Genomic DNA, 11186 nt, shown 5'->3' with positions numbered 1-11186 from the left:
ACACACAAACACTACTCCCTCTGAAACACACACACACACACACTACTCCCTCTGAAACACACACAACACAACTACTCCCTCTGAAACACACACACACAACACTACTCCCTCTGAAACACACACACCACACCACTACTCCCTCTGAAACACACACACACACACACTAGCTCCCTCGCAAACACACACACACACACTACTCCCTCTGAAACACACACACACACTACTCCCTCTGAAACACACACACACACTACTCCCTCTGAAACACACACACGATGGAGGCGGAGAGAACAGTTTATGAGTTTCCAAATCCCTTTGTTACGCCCCTACCCCTCCTAATGGTGAATGTGAACACACACACACCCTCAATGTCCAGCTGCTCATATAAAACAGTTTTACACCTAACACAGTCAAATAAATCACTGAGATATACTCTCTTGGGTATCATTTTACACACACACACTCTAGCGTCTCTGAATTAGCTGATAAGAGCCGTCGCCAACGGCGACAGGATCGGAAATTAGGTCTCAGTGATTTCAATAATAAACGTTTAAGAATTAACGCTTTCAGAATGGGATTAACCGACTGACGGAAACAGGTACAGACCAAGAATCGCTCCTTAATTCCACCATGGCAAATCCACTGTTCCACAGGGAAGAAATAAATACCTATTTTACATGGGAAATGACAAAGGCAAAAAAAATACCCTTTTAAAATCTTTCCAAAATGTTTGAACTATTTATTTTAACATTTTGCAACCAAATAGCTGTTAAATATACAACTTGCACCATCATCATAATCATGTCTCATTGTTCAAGTTAGAATGTGAAAAAAGCAGAAGCGCCTGTATTTACACTTGGCTTAAAGGACAACTTCACCCCAAAAACATATTTTGGTATTTTTTCATTAGTCCATTGTTGACACAGTCCAAAAAGGTTTTTCTTGTCAGCAATCAAGTTTTCAAGATATGTAACTTTCAAAATACAGAAACCATCCCACGTATGAACCATTTAGCTTCCATTAAGGAATGCCTCCATGGCCACGTTAAGGCCAGGTCTTCTGGCTTCCACATGGACAAAGTGAGAGAGCAAGTGAAAGTGCAGGGGGGGGGGGAAATGAGAGGAGCTTTAACATAAGATACTCTGTGGAGATAGCATGACATACGATACTCTGTGGAGATAGCATGACATACGATACTCTGTGGAGATAGCATGACATAAGATACTCTGTGGCGATACCATGATCCTGGTGGAAAAAAATACAATAAAAAAAGAAAAGAATCTCTGGCAATTTAATTATAATCTGGCCGCCTGCAACTCTAAATTATCCCCCTCTGGAAGCAAGACTTATAAATGATACAGTATCTTAACATTGTACATATAAAGGGTTTCCTGTCGTCTGATAAAAGCCTGGGTTAGTGCGGTTAACCCCGTCTATGTCACGGTCTTGAAGGTCCTGAGTATTAGGTTGGTTTGGTGGATGAGCCTGTTCGCACTGACAAACACGTTAATCGCCCTGGAAACAAGCGGGACAGAGAGAGACACACACATGGAAGGCAGTGTCACGATTGATACAGTGCTTTGATCTGTGGAAATGTCAGGCTTCAGAGAATCAACTCTAAATGTGATTTCACAGTGAATGGCTCATAATAAACCACCCTGAAAACAACAATCACTACTGCCACATGTTCTACTAAGCAGTGCACCAGACCACAATAAACAAAGAATGATATTGAATTCTGCTTATATCACGCTATAACACAATAAAAGTCAAAAAYCTGAGACAAAAGACCATTGAGTGCTTTTGAAGTGACAGGTTGGCGTGAAATCTGTAACCCATGTCTGCTGTGCTTTATCAGCACCATGGACAGCCCCCCCCTAGACAGTAAAGCAAGGTCTATTTGACAATGAATATAGGTTACAAGATAGTAGTACAATGCATTTCAAATGCTCATTGCTTGATGATGCCTAGAGAATCCTTTGGCTCTATGAATAGCATGCTTTCAGTTAGAATACCCGTGAAGGCCTGCGTTAGCATTGAACTCAATACAGACATGGGAACCAAAATTCCCCATCTGCAATAACCGAGTATTCCAGCCCCTCTCTTCTGCCATGACTCTTCTCCTGTGAGGATCCGGTTACAGTGCATAAGCTCTACAGAACTCTCTATCTCTCGCGGGGGGGGGTTATGACACCTCACACCCATCGGAAATTGTAAGGCAGCAGACGATTCCTTTCTGCATGGGGGACTCTGCCTCATTGGGGGACTCTGCCTCATTGGGGGACTCTGCCTCATTGGGGGACTCTGCCTNCTCTGCCTCATTGGGGGACTCTGCCTCATTGGGGGACTCTGCCTCATTGGGGGACTCTGCCTCATGAAGAGTTTACAGCCCAAAACTAGAACATCAAACCATGGACACGGGGACCCCCTATTTCACCCCCTCGATGCTGGTAATAATGAGAGGTGGAATATAGAAAATGAATGTCTACTTGTTAAGTGAAGACGGTATGATGAAAACACTAACTTGAAGTTGTTTTCATGTGTATATGATGTTTACATACTTTACGTTGTGTAGAAAATATCCAGATTAAAATAGATTTATTTTTTTTGTGACTGTGATTTTAGTTATCTAAACGCGATCATAGTAAATTGTGATACCTTACTTCATAACTACGCCGCAGGGAACCCAGAGAGCCTGCCAGAAAGACGGAAACGCCCCTTTCTACCTGAGAGTATAAAACATATGTTAAGAATGAACATATCAGACTAGGATGTTTATTATCTATGCAGTCACGTGACCCTTACCTACATGTACAAATTACCTCGACTAACCTGTACCCACGCACACTGACTCGGTACCGGTACCCCCTGTATATAGCCTCGTAATTGTTATGTTATTGAGAAGGTGAATTTAAAACAGGACCATCCGGTTATTCTCTTCAAATAATCGGTTATCTACACGCCACATCTCCACGCTGGGATCATCTACACGGCTGATTAGCCGTCCAGAGAAGACCGCTCCTCCAGAACGAGTACAAGGATACAGACAACTAAGAGAAAGGACATTGTGGACATCTTAATGGACAATCAGAGACTTACACCCGAGAACGAATGAGACGGCCACCCAAAGAACAAGGCCTACGTCAAACCTCTCTCACTAAGTGGAACTCGACCCACAAAGGCCTGGGCCCCTCAGTGATACCCAATGAAGACTTTCAACACGTAAATACATGCATTACGGCAGTTTGGGGCAAGGTATTAGGGGTAAACTAAGCGTAGCTTACAAATGTATCCAAGTGTTGCTTCTCTTTCTCTCTCTTTAAATCTCCATCTTGTGTAACACATGTCATATTGTGTTGGTCCGCTAGGGACCTGTTGTCATCGTATTAAGTTTCTAATCAATAACATAAGATACACACGGTATAGGTTATCATTTAGCTTGTTAGTAAATAAATCAAATTCATTTGTGTGGTACGAAATGATCAATGAGACCCAGGTTTGTGCAGATTTACGGAGTCTACGACGTTCAGAATGAGACAAATATAAGGTTTGATTGATAACTTATGATAGATATATTCTTGAGTTCATTTGGGAAACGGTAACTCATTAAATAAACTTTTCCTGCGGTGCCCCAGATTCCTAATGATTTAATTGTTACATGTTTCATTTAAAATTGGGTAATAATTAAATGTTAGGTAATTACTCGATAAATAGCATGTCATCACATTACTGAGTCACATCACAACACTTATCATGAACCAGTTGCTATTAAAATGAACGTTTTTGGACAGAAAACCTGCGGCTAGGGAATGATTCTAGGCTAAGCTGAGCTAGCTCCTCTGAGGGGGCTGTGGAGCCATTATCCTGGCGGCACTTGTGGAAAGGGGATGGGCTCTTCACGCGGAGCTCGGCAACATTCCTCCTCTGGGCTTCGGCGGCGGCCTTGGTGGTCTGATATCCATGGTGGCAGATTAGCTGGTTAGAGTTAAATAGGCTAACAACACTAAAGCCTTTTACAGATAGCTAAGAAGCCAACTAAACTCTGTAGTGGTGGGGCGTGAGGCAGAGTTTAACGAAGCAGATTCAACCGTAAACTTGACCCCGTCCTTATAAATCAAAATGAAATATTACAGGCGGAGGAGTATCTCGTTATTCATGTAGCCTACCACAGATGAGCGGCGTTTCTTCCCACTTTATACGGAAACCCAAAGGAGTCATACCTAACCTCCCAGTGTCCATGGTGCAGACACAGCGGAGATACAGATTTCGCACCAACGTGTCACTCAATCATTTGAACTTTGCTATTTTTATATAGAGACATTCAACTAAAACGGAGGGGTCTGAGCCCCCTTTAGCACCTACGAGGAAGACATTTTTGTTATAGCCCCAGACAAGGACACCTGATTTAACTTGTCAACTAATCATCAAGCCCTCGATGAGTTGAATCAGGTGAGTTTGTCTGGGGAAATAACAAACATGTGTACAGTTGAGGGAACTGGAGGACTGGAGTTGGGCTGTTGGGGGTACATGTTCTTGTCAGACGTCAACAGAGTAACCTAGCAACAACAAGATATACCAAATAACAGTCTGAAACCCACTTGAGGCAAAATAAATCAGATTTTGAATCTTTCAGAAAAAAGTCACATGGCCCCAGGAATCAGATTTGTTATTCTGGAATTTCAAAACCACCTACGGAGGTGGTTTGAAATGTGGCTGAAATATTCTTGATTCCCATGTTGCTTTGTTGGAGCTGTTCAGACTGCAGGCAAAATAACAGATCTAATCAGATCTGAAAGAAAAAATTGATTGGATCACTTCAAAACTGCCAATGTGAACAAGAATTGGTGAAAAAAACTATTCATTGAAGTGTTTAGCATTCGTCTGCCACTGCGATGAAGCAATACACATTATTGCCGAGCACATTTGAACGTAGTAGCTCCACTTGCACATCAGTTTTCTTGCACATCTATCACTCCAGTGTATTAATTGCTAAAATGTAATTACCTTCGCCACTACGGCCATATTATGCCTTACCTCCTCATCCTACCTCATTTGCACACACTGTATATAGCATTTTTTCTATTTTGTTTTTGACTGTACGTGTGTGTTGTTGTTGTGTGTCGCACTGTTTCGCTAGCTTAGGCGCAGGTCGCAGTTGTAAGATGAGAAACTTTTCTCAAGCTGGCGCTACTGGTTTAAATAAAGGTGAAATAAAAATAAATAACCAAATTAATAAACATCTCTTTGGGTCCATCATCATTATTTTTTTTAGCGCTGATTATGCGGTAGCTGCTTTGAACACCAAACCTGGCTCATACGAGTGACAGTGATACAGGGTGTAGCTGGGGCACGGTGGAGTGTGTCGAAGCATCCCCAGGGAGGGAGGGGCAGGGAGGCCGAGCCAGTGATATCTAATTATAATGAATCAGAGCTAGGGAGAACGTGCCCTGGAATGCTCTGGCTGCCTGGCCACTATATGCGCCGCCTTAGTAAGTGGTTCTCACTCCATTCCACAGCAACAGAATGCACCAACTACAATTTTAACAAAACATTGGGGAGCCAAAAAGGTTTAGATTTTATTCAGAATTAGCAATGTTACCTTGAGATATTTGTTTGCAAAAGGTGAACTGATGTCATTAAGCTAGTCATAGCTAGGCTAAACAGTTCCTAAAGCTTTTCAAACACAGCATTAGCATATGAACGGATGGGCAATTTATAATAGTTTAAGTAAAAATTTGATATTGGATTAAAATTTCCAATGAAATGGAGGTTTGGCAGATTGACGTTTGCTGAGTCTAAAAGTAACAGGATCAACCCCAGGGAGGTCCCCTGGAATAGTTCCCCCACGTCCCCGGCTTCCCGGCCAATTCCAACAGTACCCAACATCAAAAACATCTGTTCAGAGACAACAATATTACAGCATGACCTTCTCTTGACGAAGGGTAAAATAGATGCAAACAAATGCGGCAGGGCTTGAAAAATTACAGCCCTGCCAGATCCAGCATGAAATCATTGGACCTCAGAATGGATCAGTGCCTATTAATGTTTAGGAGCTCAGGGCATCCTGTTTCCACTTGATCATCCTTTGAGATTGTTTCTACCACTTGATTGGTAGAATTACCCTGTGTAAATTCAATTATGGCCAACTGTGGGACCTGTCTATATAACGGTCCCTCAGTTGACCAGTGCATGTCCAGAGCAAAAACCAAGCCATAAGTCGACAGGAATGTCCGTAGAGCTCCAAGACAGATTTCTGCAGCACTTAAGGCCCCAAGTACACAGTGGGCCTTCAGCATTCTAAATGGAAGGAAGTTTAACTACAAAGACTCTTCCTAGAAGCGGGCCGCCCGACAAAACTGAGCAATAAGTGAGAAGGGCATTCGTCAGGAGGTGACCAAGAACCCAGTGGTCAATCTGACAGAGGCTCCAGAGTCCTCTGTGAGGATGCGGAGAACCTTCCAGAAGACAACCATCTCGCAGCACTCCACCAATCAGGCCTTTATGCATAGAATGGCCAGATGTGAAAAAGCCACTCTCCTCAGTAAAAGCACACTTGGAGTTGCCAAAAGGCACCTAAAGGACTCTCAGAACCATGAGAAACAAATATTCTCTGGTCTGCATGAAAAACTTCTTCGGCCTTAATGCCAAGCATCATGTCGGAGGGAAAACAGGCACCGCTCATCACGTTGGCCCAATACCATCGCCTATGGTGAAGCATGGTGGTGGCAGCATCATGCTGTGAGATGGTTTTCAGCATCGAACGGGGGACTGGCCAACATAGGGAAAAAATGAGAGACGCACCAAAAGATACAAAGAGCCTGTAATGAAACCTACTTCCAGAGCACTCCAGGACCACAGACTGGGGCCAAAAGGTTCACCTTCAAAACAGGACAAGCAACCCCGAAGCACACATCAAAGGCAACCACAGGATGGCTTCGGGACAAGTCATGCGGAATTCCGGAGTGGCCCAGCCAGAGCCCGGGAACTTGAAACACCGATCAAAATCTCTGGAAGAGCCTGAAAATGCTGCGCACAACGCTCCCCATCCAAACCTCAGAGCTTGAAGGATTATCTGTGCAGAGAAGACAGGGAGAAAACTCCCCCAAGTACAGGTGTGCAAGCTTGTAGCGTCATACCCAAGAAGGCTCGAGCCTGTAATCGCTGCTAAAGGTGCTTCAACAAAGTAAGTGAAAGGGTCTGAATACTTATTGTAAATGTGATATTTCAGTTTTGTTTACATTGTTTTTACAATTTGCACAAAAAAAAAACGATTCATCAATTTAGAATATAGGCCGTAACGTAACAAAATTTTTTTATTTTTTTATTTTTTATTTCACCTTTATGCACTGTATGTAACACATTTACAAAAATGAATAATGTCACGAATTTGTAAAACTATGATATGTAGGAATTTCTAGCTAGGTGCTAGCTGGCTAACGTTTAGCGAGCAATGGGTTATGTTAGGGTTAAGTTTAGGAGTTAGGGTTTTAAAGGGTTTAGGTTAGGTTAGGTTTAAGGAAGGGTTACTGACATGCCGAAGTAGTTGCAAAGAACTTGCAAGCCTCAGGTTGCTAAGACTTCGCGTTATACACCCACCCAGACATCCCGACTTAACCATACTGTCATTAGGCTTTATAAGTAACCATCTGCCTTATGTAAAAACCGATACCATACCCAAACGTAAGCATCTCATACTATTATTGTTCGTGGATATACATTTCTATGTTACGTCTAGTCTATGAGACCAGGCTGGTACTACATTCTGAGTGCAAATATGTGCTATGCTCTCCTCTGGGACCAACTGGCCAAGTTATCTTACGTCCCTCTTTGCCCGGCATATGACCCACACTACTGGGCAGTTGTCCAGGTGCCGACAAAAATAGGCAGATGTATGTGGTTGTATACTATTTAAGACTGGTAAATCCTGTCTCAGGACTGGAGTCATCTTGGCGTCTTCTGTCTGACTCTGAGAGCGGGGGGGGCTGCATAGAGATTACTTGGAAAAAAGAAAAATAGAAGTAACAGGAAAAGAAGAGAAGTACACAAGAAAAATAAAAAGAAGAAAGTACACATAAGGAAAGGTAACAGGAAGTAGATAAGACAGAAGAGAAGGAAAGAACGAGAGTAAAAAAGAGATAGAGAGAGCATTAGATGGGTACATAGAGTAGACAGTGTAAATAGGAGAGGCTATTACATGGAAGAGATAGACAGAATTGGTAGACAAAGAATAACAGAAGAAGTTACAGGAAAGGTGAGGAGGCAGGTACTATAGTGAACAGTACAATACACCAGTGCTCCACGATGTAAGACGACAAACGTGCAATGGGAGTATGACACACTACCCAACCTGTGCCACAAAGAGAATTCCAATGGAGGGGGAATGCGGGGGTCAAACCTGACGCACCATTCGCCGCACAAAGCGACACAGCAGAAAGCCCACTCCGACCGCCTGTTAGAAAGGTGGTTCAAAAATGGGCGGACGAGAGCCAACAAGAGAGTTCAACTGAGCCTATGGAAGTGTGCTCGAGGCACAAAGCCCTTACCGCAATTGTCCGTTAGAAAATGGCAACGAAGGAACCAAATGTGGCGGGGCAAACTGACAACGCGAGCGGCAGAAACACTGTGCACAAAGGGCCCACACACACAAGGGAACGTACAACAACCCAACTATGGGTACCCATGAAACAGAAAGCAACGACAAGACGAGGGTAGTGAGGCGTACCCACAGAGAATACTGAAAAGCAATGCGATAAGCAAACATCGCGCGAAGAGGCATGGGACAAGCCACGGGGCCAGGAAGGACCGAACGAACAAGAGGGTCCAAATAATGCACCAGGAGCCAACTGGAACGGAAAAAAAAAAAAAATACACACACAACAAAAACACTGCCAAATAAAATAGCAGAAACACAGATACAAAATAAAAAGTAAAAAACAGACTAACAAAAAGGACGTAACAAACCTCAGGATAGCTGAGAAGGGAACGGCATTAAACGCCGAGGGTGCAGAATACAGTTGATACCTGACCATAAGCAAGGAGGCCGGACGGGGCGACAGAAAGAAGAGAAAAGCCAAAAAATAGAACACAGAAGGACAGGACAGGACAAGCGAGGGGAATGGCGGCCAAAGAAGGTCCGGCAGACAGCTGGACACTCGTGGGCGCCGACCGGGCGAGAAGGGAAAACGGACGAGGGGAGGGCGTGGGGTGTAGGGAGGGGGAAGATTGTGCAGGGTTGGGGGACGGCATATGGCTGCGTGGGGTGGAAGTGATTGAATAATGTGTTTACGGGGAACGACCCCAGAATGTGGGGTAGGGGGTTAAACAATAGACCCGGGGGGCGAGGGGCGCGGATGGAGAGCATGGGTCGTGTCGGAGATGGGCGAGGGAGTGGGGGGGTGGGTGGAAGGTCGGGGTCAAGCGGAACTTGGATGCAGATGGGGGTCCGGTGAGAGGGGGAACGGGGGGAAGGGGTGGAGGGTTGAGTATATATGTTACGGGCCCCGCAATGTAAACCAGTAATTGTGAAAGTGTACGGCCAAGATGCAAAAACCGGTTAATGATGGACGATGACTATTTACGCCAGATGTAAACCGCGTATGGGTAGGTATTGTGACGGAGAGCAAGGAAGTTAATGATGTGAGAAACGGCTGCGGGCGAATGAGATGGATAAATGTAATGCGGTTGAGTACTATTTGTACGGGCCAAGTGATGGTTGAGGAAATACCGGTTGGGTGAAATATAGTGTGTACGGGCCATGAGTGTGGTCGATAAACCGCTCCGGGATCCTTAGGTGAGATGAGTGAAGTGATGAAGATTGGTTGACGGGGATCGGTGGTCAGATGTAACCTTGGTTGGGTGAGATACTTATTTTTACGGGCCCAATGTAAACCTGTATGGTGATATATTTAACGGCCAATGTAAAACCGTATGTGGATATATTGTACGGCCAGATGCTAAACCTATGGGTGATATATTTACGGCCACGATGTAAACCCGTCATGGGTGAATATATTGTTACGGGTCAATGTAAACCCGTATGGTGATATATTGTACGGCCAGATGTTAAACCGGTATGGTGATATATGTACGGGTCAGATGTAAACCCGTATGGTAGATATATTGTACGGCCAGATGCTAAAACCGGTATGCGGTGATATATGTGTACGGGTCAAATGTCAAACCTCTATGGGTGATATATTGTACGGTCAGATGAAAATCCCCTATGGGTGATATATGTACGGGGCCATTGAAGAAGAACGCAGGAGGTAGAAACATAAAAGGACGGAGTTCTTACTTCCATCTTTGAAGGAGTTTTAAGTGTTCGCTGAAGCTCTTGGATAATTCTACAAACTCTTTCTTTTGTTTCCAGTGCCTGGGAAAAACAGAGCTTTTACTCATTCAGAAGATAATGCGAGAGGAAAAAAACACAAACGTCTGAAACTCTGTCTGATAGCTGATGAAGAATGAAAATAACAGATGTCTAATTAGACTGTGTGTGTGCTGCATTTGTGTGTGTGTGTTGTGTGTGTGTGTGATGTGCTGTGTGTGTTGTGTATTGGTGGTGTGTGTGCTGTAGTGTTCTCACCACTCGGTCTCTGTACTGGGTATTTCCGAAACACGTTTGACTGTGTCCAGGAGCTTCCGTGATGCCTGCATATCTCGTGGACAATGAGTCCAACAGCAGTCAGACATCCAACCTATCAACTCTTACTCCTTCTTTAGTCCAACAGCAGTTCAGACAATCTCTTGAACCATCTCAACTCTTACTCCTTCTTAGCTCCAACCAACATCAGACATCCTGAAACCACTCTTCAACTCTTTACTCCTTTCTTAGTCCAACAGCATGTCACGACATCCTGACACCCATCCTCAACTCTTACTCTTCTTAGTCCAAACAGCGTCAGACATCCTGAAACCATCTCAAACTCCTTATCCCTTTCTTAGCCAAACAGCAGTCAGACATCCAGAACCATCTCTATCTTTTCTGTCCAAACAATTTTCTCTAAATCCTTCCTTTCTATATCCCATTTTTTCTCCATACCGGCAGTCCAACATCCCTGAACCATCTCAACTCTGTATCTCCCTTCTAGTCCAACAGCAGTCAGACATCCTAAACCATCTCAACTCTACTTCCTTCTTAGTCCCAACAGCAGTCAACATCCCTGAACCATCAACCTTATTCCCTTCTA

Source organism: Salvelinus sp. IW2-2015, unplaced genomic scaffold, assembly GCF_002910315.2.
Source record: "Salvelinus sp. IW2-2015 unplaced genomic scaffold, ASM291031v2 Un_scaffold2702, whole genome shotgun sequence".
NCBI classification, from domain to species: domain Eukaryota; kingdom Metazoa; phylum Chordata; class Actinopteri; order Salmoniformes; family Salmonidae; genus Salvelinus; species Salvelinus sp. IW2-2015.
The sequence above is the reverse complement of the archived record's forward strand: the minus strand, read 5'-3'. Positions refer to the sequence as shown.